Source organism: Choloepus didactylus, chromosome 16 (genome assembly GCF_015220235.1).
Source record: "Choloepus didactylus isolate mChoDid1 chromosome 16, mChoDid1.pri, whole genome shotgun sequence".
Lineage (NCBI taxonomy): Eukaryota > Metazoa > Chordata > Mammalia > Pilosa > Megalonychidae > Choloepus > Choloepus didactylus.
The window spans coordinates 34,864,983-34,878,859 of NC_051322.1; the positions used below are offsets into that span (position 1 = coordinate 34,864,983).

At 41.9% G+C, this 13,877-nt stretch overlaps 1 long non-coding RNA gene across 1 annotated transcript; it reads right to left on the reverse strand.

Moving 5' to 3' along the window:
• Positions 1 to 444: 444 nt before the first annotated feature.
• Positions 445 to 4,419, reverse strand: LOC119511103. Its single transcript, XR_005212150.1, has 3 exons — positions 4,368 to 4,419; positions 1,913 to 2,015; positions 445 to 1,309 (listed from the first exon to the last, which is right to left on the reverse strand). It is a non-coding gene; the product is annotated as an uncharacterized LOC119511103 (long non-coding RNA).
• Positions 4,420 to 13,877: the final 9,458 nt, after the last annotated feature.

Genomic DNA, 13,877 nt, shown 5'->3' on the forward strand with positions numbered 1-13,877 from the left:
CCTGTCCCCCAAAAGGGTGGATCTGAAGCTTGAGTTCCTTGGAAGAGTGTTCCTAGAGATGTTAATAAGTAGTCACAGAAAAGCCTTTTGTGATAAGGTAAGGATGAGAGATTCAACAGGGCACACTGGCACTCAAGTCTTTGAGAAACCTACAGTAAAGAAAGATGCTTAACTTTATTTAGCTTAATGTGCCTGGGTCTTGTAGGACCATGTGACTTTTTTCTTATTTTTATTTTTGTTACACATTTAGGATCCTGTATACCAGTGTTCCATGATACAGCTGTTTGGGAAATACATTCCTGAGCAATAGGAATGTCAACTGAAGATTTTCCTGGGTTCTGAAATAAATTCCTACGAATGGGAAAGAATAGTCTTTTCAACAAATGGTGCTGGGACAATTGGATTTCTGCATGTGAAAGAACGAAGGTGAACTCCTACCCTGGCATAGGTGTAAATCTTCATGATGTTGAATTAGACAATGGTTTCTTAGATATGACATCATATACTTAATCATATACTTAGCATACACTTAATGGTATAAGTAAGGAATTGGGTTTGGCATTAGTCACAGAGAAATGAAACACCAGAGTTTCAACAAGGCAGAGGTCTATTTTTCTCTCACAGAAAAAGACAGTACAACTAGGCAGTTCTGGGCTGCTATGGCAACTTCCAAGGTTGTCAGGTATTCAAGGTCCCTTCTAGTTTTTTTTCTCTGCTGCTTTTAGGGTGTAAGCCTCATCCTCAAGCTCTCAGAATGGCTGCAGGAGTAGAAACCATCACATCTGTGTTCAGGCAAGAAGTTAAATAAAGTGAAGGAGAGAAGGAACCTATCACCTGAATCATTGCCTTTGAGCAGTTTCCCCAGAAGCCTCACCCAGGAACTTCTGCTTTTTTCTCAATTGTGGAATTTAGTCACATGGGCATCCTTGTATGCAAGGGAGGCTGGGAAATGGAAGCTTGCTTTGTTTTGTTTAACTGAATCCAATGTTGCCCAAACCAAATTGAGATTCTATTTGTCAGGAAGAAGGAGAGGATGGATATGGAGTAGGTAATACCTCTACCACATTTGGTAATTGGAAAGTTGGAGTTTTAATATCTTGTACTCCCAAAGAAGTGTGACTGATCTATGCATCAAAGTGCAATGTGTGGAACAGAACCCAAAGTGTGAGCAAATCCGTTCCCACCCAGCCTAGCAGTGGTGCTCATTTTGGGGTCCTGAGGGCTCTCCAACTTCTCTCTCAGTGGCTCCTTCTGGAACGGTGGCTCTCCAAAATTCTGCCCCTGAATGCTTGGTTTGCAATTACTCTACCTAAATAGGAAGAACAAGAGGCTGCATGAAAAAGAAAGTCATTCACACTGGAAAGCCACTAATGGCTCTGAAGTTCCTCTTCATCAGGTGACAATTATTCCTTCTCCCAGGAAGAGACACAGATAAGAGACTGTGCTCTTTCCCAAAGTGTAAATGCATCGAGGGAGGGAAAATTGCAATACTTGCAGAATTTCTTGCTCTCAGCCCAACTGTGAGTGGGTTTGCTTTTGATGTTTCCATAGAGAATGGAGAGAGAGTTGCCTCTCCGAGGTAAGGATGTTATGGTGGGATGACCCCACAGATGCAAGCACTTCTTTCTGAGGAGAATTATAAAGGAGATCTGAAGATTTCCTCCCAAAGAGGTCACCTGGTTGAGCCCAAAGTGCAACTATGGGCTGTGGGCAAATCTCAAAGGCTGACCTCAAGTCCAAGGAGTCAGGACAGCCCGTGGGTTCTCAGCTGTTGGGTTTTGTCAGAAACCCTCCCCTTGCCCAGGGCTAGAAGCAGGGCTTGCAGTGATGGAGTATGTCTTCAGATTGTCTTACACAGGAAATAAAGGGAAAGGAAAAACAAATAAAAAACCAAAACAGGTCTCTTGGTTACCTGAAACTTGTGTCTCATTGTGGTGACAAGGACAAAGGACTTCCTCACTGGTGCTGCTGTGAACCAGAGTTTAAAATCTTCCCACCACAAAATACCAAAAATGCTGGAAAAAAATAAAAACAAATCTTTTTAAGTGAATAGGCGTACGCATTAGAAAGTAAAGAAAATCAGAGGGACCAGAGATGAAGATACAGCGGGAATCAGAATGTTAAGCTTGTGCTGGAGCCCTCCCTACCTGGAGAGGCACATGGCTGGTCCCAGAAACCGAGAGCCATGGGCTAAGGGCCACACAGTGGACAGGAGACAAGGCTCTGGGTCTAGGCAAGGTGAGGGATGGGACTCGAGAACACAGCATTAAACCAGACCCAATAAGGTCTCTCTTTCTCTCTCTCTCCATCTCTCTCTCTCTCTCTCTCTCTCTCTCTCTCTCTGTATATATATATATATCTATACACACACACACACACACACACACACACACACACACACACACACACACAGCCTTAAGGAATGAATGGTATAGGAAAATATCTGACTACTAGCAAAGAAAGATTGCCATAAGGCAATTTGTCTGTTTCAGCCATCGCTTGAGGTGGAAAAATAAAATCTCTTGAGAATTCATTCCCAAACTCTACAGTAATATAGGTTTGGAGTTTGAATTTACACTACCTAATGGTCCAGAAAAACCCTAGACTGAGAAATTAAGGCTACAAAGTATTGGACTCACTGCATTCCCAGCATGGGAATCACATCCTCTTTGGAGAGTTGCATCCTCAAACCCAATCCTCAGCATTCCTACTATATCTAAATAAGCCAAAATGAGCTTAACATATGAATTTACAAAAATATCTGAGGAAGCAAGTCACCATGAAAGAGATTCAGCAGAAACAATGAGCAACAGTTTTAAGACCCCCAAAGGCTTTAGACATTAGAATTTTCAGATATAGAATGTTTATAAATATACTTAACTATTCACAGAAATAAAGGAGGATATTGAAAATTTAAACAAGGAATAAAAATCAACAGGCACACATCAATACATCAGTAGTTCATGCTTTTTAAATTTGCTGATATACACATACATATATATATATATAATCCATTCACTGATAGATTCACATTTGGATTGTTTCTGGCACTCAGCTATTATGTATAAAGCTGCTATGAACTTTCAGGAACAGATTTTGTGTAGACATATGTCTTCATTTCCCTTGGATATATACCTAAGGTGGGATTGCTGATTGTATGGTAATGTAGGGATGAATATGAAAAACATGTTCAACAAAAGAAGCCAAACACAAAGACTACATACTTTATGATTCTATTTATAAGAAATTCTAGAAAATATAAGATTGTAGTGAGAGAAAGCAGGTCACTGGGTGTTGGGGGCTGGAAAGATGATGATGGAACATTTTGGGGTGATAGAAATGTTTCATGACTATACATTTGTCAGAACACATCATATTGCATGCTTAAAATTCTGTCATTATATATAAATTATACCTCAATGAAGCTAATTGGGAAAAGAATATGAATAGCTAGATACAAAAATTAACAAAGTATAACTCAGAATAGTATGTAATCGTTGATATTAAAAATTAAGTGGGCAAGTTAAAGAGTGGAACAGACATAACTGGAAAGAGAATTTGTGAGCCAGAAGAGGGAAGAATCTATTCAGATGACAGCACAGAAAGAGGAGATCAGGAAATAGGCCAAGAGACAGAGAGTAGAAGAAGAAGATGACACACACATGCTGCTGCCTGGGGCTCCTCCTACCCCATCACTTTAGAAAATCTTCTCCCTGTTGCCTATCAATTTCCAGGGGCACTGGGTCCTCAGCCTGGGCCCAGAGGCACCAAGCACCTCTCCACACCCTCTACTGTGTGGGGTTCCAGCCATGGTTGCACATCGGCATCCCCTGGGAACTCTGAAACAGCATCCTGCATCCTCCCCTGAGACTTTGATGGGTTGGGCTGTCACCTGCCTAGTGTTCCCATCACCCATCCTGTGACCCTCCATGCCATGTTGGCTCATGGATACTCTCTCCCCAACATTACAGTGGCTCCTCATGGCTCAGACTCTCAAGAAGCACGTGCTGGGGAAAGGAGTGAGACTCACCCCCTGGCCCTGCCCTGGACCCCCAGGACGCCCCTTGCAGAGGGGTGGAGACTCGCCCTGCCAACCTAAAGCAGCCTGCTTTTTGCTCTCTTCCTGTTGTTGTTCCATCTGGGCCACCAGCCCTCGTGCTCTCTCATTTCTCCTGTGTCCTGCTTTTCTCCACCTCCTTTCCATCTTCCCTCAGATGGCCGCCTTGTCAGGGCTTCCTGCAGTCTGGATGGAGCTCCCTCTCTAATAGCACCATCTGTCCACCTGCAGCAGCAGCTAGCGGTACCGCCTCCCACCCCTTTCCCCTCCCATCCCCGTGCCCGGGGCAGCCTTCTACCCCAGCCCTCACCTGTTTACACAGCACACCTGCTGCTTCTCACCTCCAGCCACGCTTCTCAGTGGGCCACTGCACCCGTGCACGCAGACCCGGGAGCCTACGCCTCACGGAGCCACATGAGCAGAGACGCTGCGGACGGTCACGCTGCAGACAGCCACACTGCCTGCTTCCTTCCTGGGCCAGGCCGCTCTTCGGCAGGCTTTCTGGCTGACGCAGAACCTTGTGTGTCAACTAGGCCTACAGTGCTGGAGGCTTCTGGTTAGTGGCTTTTGTTTTTCTTTATCTGGTCTCCTTTGGGGTGTAGTGCTACCTCCCGACAATGCTGAGAAAGAGGCAAACTTCGCTTCTGAGGAGTCCCTGTGCCGCCTGCCTCTGTCCTTCCTGCCTGCAGGCGCCCAGCGCTTCTCCCTGCACCTCTCGAGGAGGGTGAGGGCTTCTTCACAGTGACTTACTGGGGACGGCTCGGGGCCCAGGAAACAGAATCAATGCCGTTTTTGCAACCATGACTGTACATTAGGCCCCTCAGGGGCTTTAAAAATATCCCTGTGCCCAATCCCATTGTTGATTTCATTGGTCTGGGGTGAGGCCTGGGATCAGTAGCTTTAAGAACTTCCCAAGTGATGCACGAATCTAGCCAAGATTAAGAACCATGCAATGACCTCAACATGTGGACCTTGAGACAGCAGCATCCAGATAACCTGGGGGTTTGTTAGAGGATTCTTGACTCCACCCTAGATCTGCTGAATCAAAATCTTTGGGGTTGCGGCCCAGGGGGTTGTGCTTTATATACCCAAGAGACTGCAAATCAGGGCATTACAATATGCAATGAAGTGGGAGGGGATGATTGGAAGCAGAATCCCTATTTCTAAGCCTATACTATTGTTCTCAAAGTGTGACCTTGGACCATCAGCATCACCCTGGAGCTTGTTGGAAATGCATATTCTCAGGCACCCATTAGACCTACTGATTCAGAAACTCGGGATGGGACCCAGCAGTCTGTGTTTTAACAGGCTCCCTAGGTGATTCTGATTTGAGAACCACTGGTCTATCATCTATATGAGATATTACATGGTTTGGGGGTCTAAACTGTGGAGGCCCTGTAAGGATGTTTGCAAAAGACTGTTTGCAGAGGTGTGAAGTCATTGCCTATAAAATGGTCAAATGTTTGAGATTAGATTTTGTGTACCATTCTGAAGTGTTCTTTCCCTGGGAACCATTCACATAAGTTGAGAAGAGGTTACATGCAGTAAGTTTGGAGGCAAAATACAACCAGCTGGCCTGCCTGAGATTCTGTGTGTCTGTTATGTGTATGTGGTTGTGTGTGTGCAACAGGTTTCAAATGGTGGTGATGGTAGCACATCATGAACATAACTGACAGCCAATGTGAATCAATGGACTATGTAGAGAGAGAGGGTAGGGGTGGGAGGGCAGTTCAGTTAAATAATCGACTCTTTCTTGGGTTACCATATGCCCCTCAGTGAATTAGTTCTGTGAAAGAAGGAGGCAAACAACAAAACAACTATATGTGTATAGAAATGTAGGTATATGTGTATGTGTGTATGTATGTGCATCTACACATGTGTACATGTGTATGTGCACATATGTGCATATTTTGTGTACATGGATATTTATGTGTACATTCTCCTGGGTATATGCTTATGTGTGTGTATGTATGCATATATATGGATGTGTTTATGCATATGTGTATGCATATGTATGGCTGTGTTTATGCATATGTGTATGCATATGTATGGGTGTGTTTATCACAATCCTTAACCGCACAAGATTTACAATCTAGTTGGAGAGAAAAGACATAAGTAATAAAATAGAGAAGAATTGTACAGACACTCCATGATTATCACTCTGAGGGGCTAAGAGAACAGGCAGCCTCCAGGGATTTCATTTTCCTTGAGGAGATGGTTCTCCACTCTGGTGGGATAGGGAGAGGAAGGAGGAGGAATGGTCCAAATGGTGGGATGAGGGAAAACTAGCTCACTCCCCTCTTCCTTTACCCCTAAGCTATGACCAGCCAGACCTTTCCTTAGCATCTCAAAGCAAAGCAGAGGTCCTGATATGGCCATTCAGGCCCTGGATGACCACATTTTAAAACCCATGAGATGGCACCTAAGCTCTGCTGGGAGTTTCTGGTTACAGGGAGCCTCTGGGAATTGGGGCTCCGAGGGTAGACTCCTCCCCCACTCCAACCCCAATGCCACAGGCCCACAGGCCCAAGAATGTGCTTTACCTTCCAGGTGGTCTCATTTAGTCTTTTTTGCTTTTCTTAGAGAAGTTGTGTGTTTACAGAAGAATCATGCATAAAATGCAGAGTTTCCTTATACCACCCTATTATTAACACCTTGCATCAGTGCGGTACATTTGTTACAATTCATGAAAGAACAGTCTCATAATTGTACTATTAATTATAGCCCATCATTTACAATAGGGTTTGCTGTTTCTACTGCACAGTCCTTTCTTTTTAAAAATTCTATTCTAGTGTTGGAGGGGATATGGAGAAATAGGAACACTCATTCATTTCCCCTTTTTAACCACACTCAGCTACATAATTCAGTGCTGTCAATTATGTTCATGACGTGCTACCATCACCACCAGCCATTATCAAAACCTCACGATCAACCCAAACAGAAACCCTGTAAAATTTCAGCATTAACTCCATCATCCATTGGTAACATATATTCTAGATTCTGACTCTATGTTTGCTTATTCTAATTATTTCATATAAATGAGGTCTTAAAATATTTGTCCTTTTGTGTCTGGCTTATTTCACTCATCATGACTTCTCCAAGGTCCATCTGTGTTGTCACATGTATCAGAATTTCATTCCTTTTATGGCTGAATAATATTCTTATGTTTATACCACATTTTATTTATCCATTCATTGGCTGATGGGCATGTGGGTTGCTTCCATCCTTTGGCAACTGTGAATAATATTATAACATCAGTGTACAAATAACAGTTTGATTCCCTGCTTTCATTTCTCTTGGGTATTGTTTCAGTTCGCTAAAGCTGCTAGAATGCAATATACCAAAAATGGACTGGCTTTTACAATGGAGGTTTATTAGTTCACAAATTTATAGTTCTAAGGCCTTGAAAATGTCCCAATTAAAGCATCAACAGGATGATAACTTCTCTGAAGAAAGGTCGATGGCATTTGGGGTTCCTCTGTCACATGGGAAGGCATATGGCTGGATTCTGCTGGCCCTCTCTTGGGTTTGGCTTCTGGTTTTTGTGGCTTTCTTCAGAATGTCTCTGGGCTTCTGTCTTATCTTCTCTCTTAGCTTCTTCTAGGGACAAACTCTGAATTGCATATCTTAGCTTCTCTGAGCTCCCTCCAGTAAAGGATTAAGACCCAACTTGAATGGGCAGAGTCACATCTCCATGGAAACAATCTAATCAAAGGGTACCACCCACAGAAGGTCTGCTGCCACAAGATTGGATTAAAAGAACATGGTTTTTCTGGGATACATAAACATTCAAACCAGCACAGGTATATAGCTAGAAGTGGGATTGCTGGGTTATGTGGTAGTTCTATACTTAGCTCTTTTGAAGAACTGCTATACTGCCTTCCACAGCAGCTGCACCATTTTACATTGCCACCAGCAATGAATGAGTGTTCCTATTTCTTCACATTCCCTCCAACACTTGTAATTTTCCATTATTTTTTAATGCAATTTTATTGAAATGTATTCACATACCATGTAATCATCCAAAGTGTACAATAGTTGTTCACGGTATCATCATACAGTTGTGCATTCATCACTACAATCAATTTTTTAACATTTTCATTACTCAAAAAATAAAAATAAAAATAAGAATAAAAGTAAAAAAAAAGAACACCCAAAATATTCAATACCCTTCCACCCATTATTCATTTACTTTTTGTTCCCATTTTACTACTCATTTGTCCATATACTGGGTAAGGGGAATGTCACATCATATAAGCTATAAATGTCTTCAAGAATTGAGGATACTGGATTGCAGTTTGACAGTTTCAGGTATTTCCTTCTAGCTATTCTAATAAACTAAAAACAAAAAAGGGATATCTATATAATGCATTGCATAAAAGTTACCTCCAGAATGATCTCTTGACTTCATTTGAAATCTGTCAGCCACTGAAACTTTATTTTGGTTCATTTCTCTTTCCCCTTTTGGTCCAGAAGACTTTCTCAATCACACAATGCTAGGTCCAGGCTCATCCCTGGGTGTCACATCCAATGTTGCCAGGAAGATTTACAACCCTGGGAGTCATGTCCCATGTAGGGTGGAGGACAGTGAGTTTACCTGCCGAGTTGGTTTAGAGAGAGAGTATGCATCTGACCAACAAAAGAGGTTCTCTGGGGGCAATTGTCAAGCGTAATTATAAGTAGGCTTAGCCTCTCCTTTGCAGTAACAAGCTTCATAAGGGCAAACCCCAAGATCAAGGACTCAACTGGTAGTCCCCAATGCTTGTGAGAATATCGGTAATTCCCCAGGTGGGGAAGTTTAATATTTCCACATTTTCCCTCAGTCCCTCAATGGGTCTTTGCAAATACTTTTTTTTTCTCTGCCCAAATTACTCTGGGATGTATTGGGGCTTCATGCTAACCTGTACAAACCAACCAGATCTCACTCCCTTTTCAAGGTTCCATGTAATTATGGTGTTTGAGTCAACTGACATACAAGTTAAATTATACAGTGCTACAGAAAATATAGATTTTGCATCAAATAAACATCTTTTCCTTTGGTCCCATACAGAGGCTGAAATTTTAAAACACAGTTAATTTCATCCTCTACCCTTTAGTCTGTTCTCCCCCAGTCTAAACCAAGTCCATTTCGTTCATATCTCCAATAGAAGGCTGATCTCCCTTTCAGACTCCTTAACAGTTGCTGCCTCGGGCAATGCTGACACTCACAGCTGCTGAACTCTGGCTCTGAGTCCCAGGCACCACATGGACACTAGAAGCTCCAGGGACTGACCAGGTCACACACAAACAGCTCAGCAGCTCAGAATTTAGAAATAACTGTTTCAACTCATGAATAGATATGACTGTTGTAAGAACCTTTACATAATAGGTTGTAAGAAGCTTTACATAACTTTACAATCTAGGAACCTTTACATAAGCCTTGCCCTGATAACCCATGCCTCCAGATTCAATTCTCTGAGTTTGCATATTATTGTTAGTCCATTATTAGTGAGGCGTTATAAAGTTTGTCTTTTCATTTCTGGCTTATTTCACTCAACCTCCTATCCTCAAGGTCCGTTCATCCAGTTGCATATCTCACAACTTCAATCCTTCTTGTCCCCCTGCCCCTCACCCCCTCAATGTTCCATTGTATGTATACATCACAGTTCAGCATTCGGTTTATCAGTTGATGTACCCTTAGGCCACCTCCATCCATTGAAAATCATGAGTACTGCTGCCACAAACACCAGTGTGCAAATGTCCACTCATGTCCCAGCTCTCAGTTCCTCCAAGTATGCAGCCAATAACAGGGTTGCCGGACTAGATGGCAACCCCATACTTAGCTTCCTGTAGAACCACCACACTGCCCTCCAGATGGGCTGCACTGGTCTACTTCTCCACTAACAGTAAACAGGTACATCCCTCTCTCCACATTTTCTCCAGCACTTGTATCCCTCTGTCTATTTTTAAACAGTTTTATTCACACACCATACAATCCATCCTAAGTAAACAATCAGTGATTCCCAGAATAATCACATAGTTATGCATTTACCACCACCGTCTATGTGAGGACATTGCCATTTTTTCCACAATGAAAGAGGAAGAGGAGAAAAAAAAAAGAATAAAACATATAGATGAAAAAATAAAATAAAATGAAAAACTTCATATAACACCACCACCACCAAGAATCCCATACCACTCCCATATACACATTTAGCTTTGGTGTATTGCCTTTGTTACAATTAATGGAAGCATGTTACAATGTTACTGTTAACCATAGACTCTAGTTTGCATTGATTGTATTTTTTTCCCTATACCATCCAATTTTCAACACCTTGGAATGTTGACATTTATTTGTTCTCCCTCATATAAAAACATTCTTTTATTAGTATACTTGATCACCATCCTTGACCACTCTAGGTTTCATTAAGGTATACAGTTCTAGTCTTTATCCTCCATCTTTCCTTCTGGTATTATACATATCCCTAGTCTTCCTCTTTCACCTGTACTCACACTCATCTTTGTTCAGAGTACTTACAATATTGTGCTACCATCACACAGTATTGTGCTATCCATTTCTGGATCTATACATTCAATCCTGTTGAACATTCTGTACTCCTTCAGCATCAGATGTCTGATCTCTACCCTCTTTCTATCTCCTAATAGTCTGTGTTCTCAACTTTAACTTTCAAGGTTTGCTCATTAATGTTAGTTCGTATTAGTGAGACCATAAAGTATTTGTCCTTTTGTTTCTGCTAATTTCACTCAACTTAATGTCTAAAGTCTGCCATTTTATCTTTTGGATTTTATATGTTATATCTTATTTTATTTTTATTTTTTCTCTCTCTTTCTACCATTACTGATAGTCTTCATTTCTACACCATTCTCCGAACCTCTCTTTCCTGTCTTTTCCTATCTGCTTGTAGTGCTTGCTTCAGTATTTCTTATAAAGCAGTTATCTTGTTCACAAACTCTCTCAGTGTCTTTTGTTCTGAAAATATTTTAAACTCTCACTCATTTTTGCAGGACAGTTTTGCTAAATATAGAATTCTTGGTTGGCAGTATTCTCTTTCAATATCTTAAATATATCATAACTACTGTGTTCTGGTTTGAGAATGCTGTGTTACGCAATACACCAGAAATGGATTGGCTTTTATAAAGGGGATTTATTCAGTTACAAATTTAGAGTACTAAGGCCATAAAAGTGTCCAAACTAAGACATCAACAATAGGATACCTTTAACAAAGGAAGGCCAAGGGCATCTGGAACACCTCTATCAGCTGGGAAGGTGCATGGCTGGCATCTGCTGGTCCTTTGCTCCTGGGTTGCATTTCAAAATGGCTTTCTCCAAAATGTGTCTCTCAGCTTCTCTCTCTCTCAGCCTCTGTACATCTTTGCTTGTTCTCCCAAGACATTTCTCTCTAAGCATCTGGGAGTCCTCTCTTAGCTTCTCCATGACAAACTCTGGGCTTCTTCTCTTAGTGTTGCATCTCCAAACCTCCTTCTGTCGACAACTCCAAGCATCTCTCAGCATCGGCAAGCATCTGGTTCTGTGTCAGATCTTAGCTTCTCTCTAAAATACTCCAGTGAAGTAATCAAGACCCACCATAAATGGGCAGGGTCCACACCTCCATGGAAATAATTCAATCAGAGGTCCCACCCTAATCAATAGACTAATCAATCTGCCCCCACAAGATTGCATTAAAGAACATGGCTTTTTGGGGGACATAAGAGATTCAAATTGGCACACACTACCTTCTCACCTCCATGGTTTCTACTGAGAAATCTGCACATAGTTTTATTGAGCTTCCCTTGTATGTGACAGATTGCTTTTCTCTTGCTTCTTTCAGAATTCTCTCTTTGTCTTTGACATTTGATAATCTGATTATTAAGTGCCTCGGAGAGGTCTATTTGGATCTCTTCTGTTTGGGGTATGCTTCACTTCTTGGATCTGTAATTTTATGTCTTTCAGGAGAGATGGGAAATTTTCAGTGATTATTTCCTCCTTTATTGTTTCTGCACCTTTTCCCTTCTCTTCTCCTGGGACATCCATGATGGGTATGTTCATGTACTTTGTGTTGTCATTCAGTTCCCTAGATGATGCTCATGTTTTCCCATTCTTTTCCCTATCTGTTCTTTTGTGTGTAGGATTTCAGATGTCCTGTCCTCCAGTTCATGAATGCTTTCTTCTGCCTCTTCAAATCTGCTGTTGTATGTCTCCATTGTCTTTTTTATCTCTTCTATTTTGCCTTTCATTCCCATAAGTTCTGCCATTTGTTTTTCCAAGCTTACAAATTCTTCTTTATGGTCACCCAGTGTTTTCTTTTATCCTTCATCTCTTTTGTCACATTTTCCTTCAGCTTATTGATTTGACTTAGAAGATTTGTTTGAACATCTTTAATTCGTTGTTTCAACCCCTGTATCTCATTTGAAGTGTGAGTTGGTTCCTTCACTGGGCCATATCTTCATTTTTCCTAGAGTGAATCATAATTTTTTGTTGTCTAGGCATCTGGTTTCCTTGATTAGCCCAATAAATTGTCCCAGACCAGAAGTGCCCAGGTCTCAGGAGGAGGGTATATAATCAGTATCAAGTTTCTCTGAGGATGAACCTAGCAGGTTGTTAGACTTTCATGTGAAGCCTCTAAACTCAGTGCATTTCCTTTCCTGCCCAGCAGGTGGCACTTGTCAGCCTGCAGCCCCCCCACTGGTGTAAAGAAGTATGGTGCCTTTAATTCTCAGTAGACACTGACCCAGCCAGAGGTTGAGGGTGTCAGAAGCCCATCTTAAGCTGTTTCTGGTTTTGTTTTTCCCCAGGCCCTGAGGTCTTAATTCTCTGATGGAGGGCAGCCACTCGAGGTGGGCCCCACCCCCTGTTCTTAGGGAAGATACACCCTTTAGGGAATTATCTCCTATACTTGACTTCTTCCTTTGTCTCTCTGACTCTTTTAACTTCTTGCCTGGGTCAGCACTGACAATTGAAAATGCCTGAGGCTTTCTTTAATGAGCTACTTAGAATGGGAGAAAAAAAAAAAAAAAAGAAAAAAGAAAGAAATCTCCTTTTCAGAGCCAGTCCACAGCCCCTGAGTTTTGCCAGTCAGCTGGAGTCGGTACTCAGTTCTGTGTGCCCCTTTTCTTGGGACACAGCTGTTTACCAGTATTCTGAGCTCAGATGTCTCCAAAAATCTCTATTTTTATTTATTCATTATTATTATTTTTTCCATCAGTCCTATCTCCTCTCTGCTGGGAGAGACTTGAGGGTTACTTTCCTGTTTGCTCCAGGTTTATCTGTGCTGATAGCTTGTATTCAGTAGTCCAGATTTGTTAATTAAAACCATAATTGGAGCTTGGTTGAGTTAGTTTCCCTTGCTCCTAATAGACTGCTTCTTTTCTCCACAGGTAAGTGTTCCAGCTCAGCCTGCTGTGCCAGTGGGGGAGGGGCAACAGCTCTGCAGTTTGGGGAGCTTTACCTACAGCTCTATGCTGCGATTTCAGCCATTCCACCCGTTCCAGACTGGTATATGATGTTATGATGTGTGTCCAGTCATAGATGTCCCCCAACAGTTGTTCCAGACTATTTATTAGTTGTTCCTGGATATTTACTAGTTGCTCTAGAGGTCTAACTAAATTCCACTAAATTCCACACACCTCTCTGTGCTGCCATCTTGCCCTGCCTCTTCCTTTTTTTTTTTTTTTTTTTTTTTTTGATAGCCATTCCAGTGGCTATGAAATGGTATCTCATTGTAGTTTGGGTTTGTATTTCCCTGATGGCTAATGATGTTGAGCATCATTTCATATGCTTTTTGGACATTTGTATATCTTCTTTGGAGAAATGTCTTTTCAA